The sequence below is a fragment of the Glycine max genome, chromosome 19, assembly GCF_000004515.6.
Source record: "Glycine max cultivar Williams 82 chromosome 19, Glycine_max_v4.0, whole genome shotgun sequence".
NCBI lineage: Eukaryota > Viridiplantae > Streptophyta > Magnoliopsida > Fabales > Fabaceae > Glycine > Glycine max.
The window spans coordinates 4,197,659-4,203,518 of record NC_038255.2 but is presented as its reverse complement, the minus strand read 5'-3'; the positions used below and the strand labels follow the sequence as shown (position 1 = coordinate 4,203,518).

Genomic DNA, 5,860 nt, shown 5'->3' with positions numbered 1-5,860 from the left:
AAGCGTAAAACACGTAAAATATAAACATGACTACTTCAAAATTATAAAATAAAATAAAAACTAATGACTTTGAAGTCATAAATAAAAAAAATTAAACTAAAGTTGTAAAATTATTTACGACTTCAGCTAAAAAATGATAAGTCGTAACATATATTGTAACTTGTAACTTAGTTACGACTTATCTCATTTTTTGGAAATAATTTGAAAACGACTCATTTGAAAAAATCGAAAAAAATACCCAAAAATGATAAAATTCCCAGCTTTGGGAATTGATTTGGGGTTAAGGATTTATGAGATTATTGAGAAAGTCCCTCGTATTTTTATTTTGCTTTAAACGATTCTAACAGTTTAAGATCACTAGAAATCGTATTTTAAAATTAAAATATTTATAATTAAAAATTGTCATAAAATATAAATTTGCTATTCTTTATTTGGCATATGTCAATGATATAAGGGAAAAGGACTAAAAAAACATGTTTTTTTAAAGTTTGAAGGATTAAAGAAAATAATTTAAATTTGAAAGATTAAAAAAACAACAGTACCTAAATTTAAAATCAAAATATAACACTATTTTTCAACTTTGGGTTGTAGGAAGAAAGGGCTTTAGCACTTGTTATTCACACCCATTTTTATTAAGTACACCCTTGTTACCCTTTTTATATTTTAAAGACGTTCCTTTTGTCATGTAAAATTTGATTGAGTTAGGAAAATCCTATTTTGATATACTTGTCCCAAGATGAGTAGAAGAATTTTGGGAGGTTATCGCACAAATCTGATCTGTACTCTTTTGGGTTGGTTATGTTGGAGGTTTTGTGCAGGAAGGAAGTGTGTTTATCGACAGGAAACAAGCAGGTGGAGATTGTGAGTATCTTGTGAAATGGGCCTTTGATAATGAAAGCAAGGGGGTTCCTGAGAAGATTGTTGATTCATCTTTACTGGGAAAAATAGCACCTGCTTGTTGGGAAGTGTTCATTGAGATCGTTCAGAGATGTTTGGCTTCAGTTGAAGAGAGGCCATGGATGGGTGAAGTGGAGGTGGTTCTTGAAATTTTTGCACTGCTGTTGCAAGAGAGGGTAGATGCTGTGAAGCTAATCAGTACCATAAACCTCAAACCGCGGCGATCCAGCAAGACTGAATAATTGAAACCTCAAACCATCTTCATCCCCTCTTTCAAGCATTTCCAAAACCCTAGTTTCTGCTCCACTCAACAATCCCTCACTCTTCACACTCCCTCACTCTTCATGGCTTATACTTGGAACTTGGAGTGGCATAACTAGCGTTGAAGATCGATTACAGGTATTATGCTGGGTTAACATAAAATAGCAGTGTGATTTTTAATAAATATTTAAATTTTGTATTTATTTTTAATAATTTTTTCTTTATTTTGTTTTTTATAAAACAAAATTTTTATTTTTTTGTCTTTTAACACTTTTTTAAATATCTGATAAATTAATGAATTATATATTTTTTCTAATAATTTTTTCATTTGTTATTAGTTATTTTGAAAAAGAAAAATAACAAAAAAAAATCAAGGAATAAATACAAAATTTGTTAATTCATTAGGAATTAAAAAAAAATTCAAAGATCAAAGATCAAATTATTATTTTATTAAAAACTCAATATAAATAAAAAATTTATCAAAAAATAAATACAAAAATCAAATATTTATTAAGAATCAAAAATACATTTTAGCCTTAAAAATATAACTATGAAAAATCTCATAAACTAATTTATATTCAAAAGTTAGTTCTTTTTAAGCCTGTATCTTTCGTGGTAAGGTTTTAAGCCTCTATTTTGATCATCCAATTGAATTATAACAACTTTAATATTTAAAAGAAAAATATTACATTAACACCCTTATTTGATACTTAGAGAAAAAGAAATATAAAGAAAAATATAGGTATTATAAAATTTAGGATAAAAAATGATACACAAATCATCATTTATTTTAAATACTTCTTCACCATTTTTTTATATTTTTTTTTATCATATTATAAATTCTATTATACTTACTTTTATTTTTATTTTTTCTTATTTATCTAAGTATATGATAACATATGAGGTGTTTTATGAAATAAGAAAGAGATAGAAAAAAAATAATAAATATTAAAGAGATATTTCAAATAACAATAATAATATTCAATATTCTTTTATTTTAAATATATTATCAACACTTTTAATTTTTTTATTTATCTTTTTATATTTTATCATAAATCTTATTATATTTATATTTTTTTGGTGTAGATATCTGATAGCACAATGGGAATAATGAAGTGTTTGTTTGTGTACTCTATTTAAAAGAAAAGGTGAGTGTTATTACTCTCTTAGTTTATTGTTTTCTCTCTCTGCTTTTTTCTGTTGGGTTTCAGAGTCTGTCCTTTTTCTCACTTCGATAAATTAATACAGTATATGGTCTGAGATTGATTAAATGTGATTCCAACTGAATTTGATGTGACATTTGAAGCAACACTTAACAGACACGGTGTTGGAATTTGTACTTTCTACTGCTGTGGGGCACGAATGTTATTAACGGGCTCTACTCTAGGTGGCGTGTACTATGGAGGCACATTAATCGTTACTTTATTTTACCATTGGGTACGCTGGCGGTGATGGAAGTGATAAAACCTAAGTTTGGAGCGGCAAATTTCCCCATTTGGGATAGTTTTAAAAACTTTTTTTCCAAATGGGGTGGTTTTAAAACTATTTTTTCAAGGGGGCACTTTTCTACGTGGTTGCATGCATGGTGCAAGCAAACCATCAGTGGGACTGGCGGGTTTGCTACTGCTGCCTGGACTCGCCATTGACAACAGCGAGTTGCACATGCACAGGAACAAATCGCCCTTGCCATTGGCGATATAGCTGGAAGGTGGAACCGCCAATCAAACTGGCGAGTTCCAGGGTACAGGCTTTTGCAGGTGGCAGAGGTGATGCGCAGTGTTTGCAGGCCAAAAGGCAAGTTGCAACTGCCATTGGCGATTTCATGGCAAGTTGCAACTGCCATTGGCGGTTTAAGGCCAAGTAGCCATTCCAAATAGCGATTCAGTGCCTTTATATACTCGGAAAAAAAACCCTCAGTGTGTGTTCAAAACTGCTAAACCCTCAGTGTGTGTTCAAAACTGCTTAGTTGTGTCTTGAAAACTCAGTGGTGGTGTTTTTTCCCAAAGTGAGTTCGTTGTGTATTCAAAACTGCAAATTGTTAGTGTTGGTGCTGTGCTTTGAAAGTTACATTTCAATTTTCAAAAATTGTAAGTTTTTCTTGAGATTTAAATTTGTGCGTATAAGGTTTGAAATTTATTTGTTGAGGCATAAATTTCTGAATCAAGTTAGCAATTTTGAGTCAAATAATTTTTATTATAAAATATTTGTTAAGTAATTTTTAGAGCATTTTGAATGTTTTGTTTTTAATAATTTTTAATTAAATTAGTCTTATATTTGATATGCTTCTTTGTGTTTGTAAAATAGAAAATATTTTTGATGATATTTATCTAAAGAAAATATTTGAGTCCAAAAAAAATTGGTAAATATGAAAATTTTAGTATATTTTTAATTAGATTAGGTTGGTATTAATACTTTGTTAGTGTTAAAAATTGAAAGTAAAAAAATTTGTAACATCATAATTAATGAAATAAGTATTTTTAGTGTGGAAATTTATTTTATATAAAGTTATAGTAAATTTATTTATGAGCCATTAACTTGAGCGGTATTTAAAATTAATTTTTTTCCATTATATTTATTTGTAGTACGTAAGTTGAAGTTATTATTATGAGAATAAATTATTTATAAATAATACTAAAGTTAATACTAACTTGAGTGTGGAAGTTATTATTATTTGGGCTTTAAAATTAGTACGTAGGAATCGTTTATTTTTTTAAGTTTTTACCATGAAAAATATTTAAAGTTAATAAATTTTTTATAGGTACACGATAAATTTTTTGACTATTTTAAATTTATTATGAATAATTAATTAAAATATTGTTTTTTAGGTACACGATGAATTTGGTTATAACAGTGTTGTATTTCAATGGAAGGGTATATGAAGATAATGATGGTGTAATATTTGAAGGCAGTAAAAAAGCGATTCAAATTAAACGTGAAATTAGTTTCAATGCTTTGAAGAAAAAAATTGGAGACAAGGTAAAGTTAGAAAATAATGAAATTATTTATGCTATCAGTTGTAGATTTTTAGTGTCAGGAAAATATATTGCCTTGTAAATTTGCGATGACGAAGACGTTGAAACGATGCTGGAAAGTTTTAAACAACAACAAGAAATGTCAGTTCTAGAATTGTACATAGAAAAGGATGTGGCTGGTGGTTCAATGTTTCATTCTGCAAATTCCCTTACATCATGTGGAAATTATGTATCTAATGATTACACACAACCGCCAACAAATATGAGCAATTTAAATCTTGACGAAGATGATGATCATGATAATGATGATTATCTTATGTCTAACTCATACGTTGAAGAGTCGTTAGACGAAGATGACAGTGTTGACGGTATATCAGATACAGACAATGAAGTCCCGACATGATTCCACCAGTAAGAATTGTTCACCCAGCAGAAGGTATGATTTCCTCTTAAAAATATTTCACTCAATACATTTATTATTTCACGACAATTGTATTTAATGCCAAATAAGTATGATTTGAATTTTTTTTGGACTATAAGGTGTACAAGCAATTGAGAATCCATTTTGGAATGATGCTTTGCATTATAATAATATCAACTGGAGCCATCCTATGAGGAGGACATTGTGGTTTGGAGATGCCATCCACTTTTAATGTTGGCCAAGAATTATATGTTGGCATGAATTTGATAGTAAAGATGCGGTCAAGAATGCGGTCAAACAATATGTTATGAGGGTGCATCAAGTTTCAAAGTGGTTGAAAGCAAATGGGACAAGTATGTGGTTTGTTGCTTGAATAGAAATGCAGATTGTCCTTGCCCTTTCTACATGAGGTCAATTCTATCTAAAAAGACTGATTCATGGAAAGTCACTCAATGGGTGGACCACACACATGTCTCAATGACCATGACCCAAGATCACGAAACTTGATTCAGATTAATTGCGACTTGTGTAGTAGGTACGTATTTTGTTCATATTATGTTATTGTTTAGCCTTAATTGTCATTTAAATTTGTTATTCTAATGACAGCATGATCAGAGAAGATCCATCGATAAAAATTTCATTGATTCAAGAGAGGATTAACAGTCAATTTGCGTACAAGTGTTGTACAAAAAAGCTTGGTTGGCGAAACAAAAAGCCATTGCTATTGAATATGGCGATTGGATGAGTCATATGCGAAACCTTCGTCGTGGTTAACAACATGCAAAATCATTCTCCTGGATCGTATTTTCAATACTACATGACGATTTATCGTTGGAAATACGGTTAGTCGCGAACACCGCCAATTTCATAGAGTTTTCTGGACTTTTGGCCAATGTAAAGAGGCTTTCAAGTACTGTAAGCCAATCATACAAGTTGACGGCACACATTTGTACGGAAAATACCATGGGACTCTCTTAATGGCCACATCCCAAGATGGAAATGGTGGTGTCCTTCCTCTAGCATTCGCGGTGGTGGAAGGTGAGACGTTGACAGCGTGGTCATGGTTTTTGGCACACTTGCGTGAACATGTCACAGATAAAAATGGTATTTGTCTGATATCTGATCGACACGCGAGTATAAAGTCCGCTGTCGCTAACGAAGCACTTGGCTGGCAACCTCCCCACGGTTATCATGTCTACTGCGTGCGACACATAGCAAGCAACTTCAATCGAAAATTCAATAATGCCAAACAAAAAGAAATGTTGAAGAAATTGGGTAAAATTTCATATTTGTTGGCGACGTTTATTTT

At 30.9% G+C, this 5,860-nt stretch overlaps 1 long non-coding RNA gene across 1 annotated transcript; it reads left to right on the top strand.

Annotated features, from left to right (window-relative positions):
- Nucleotides 1–616: 616 nt before the first annotated feature.
- Nucleotides 617–3,243, top strand: LOC102664183 (uncharacterized). Its single transcript, XR_419745.4, has 2 exons — nt 617–1,296; nt 2,245–3,243. It is a non-coding gene; the product is annotated as an uncharacterized lncRNA (long non-coding RNA).
- Nucleotides 3,244–5,860: the final 2,617 nt, after the last annotated feature.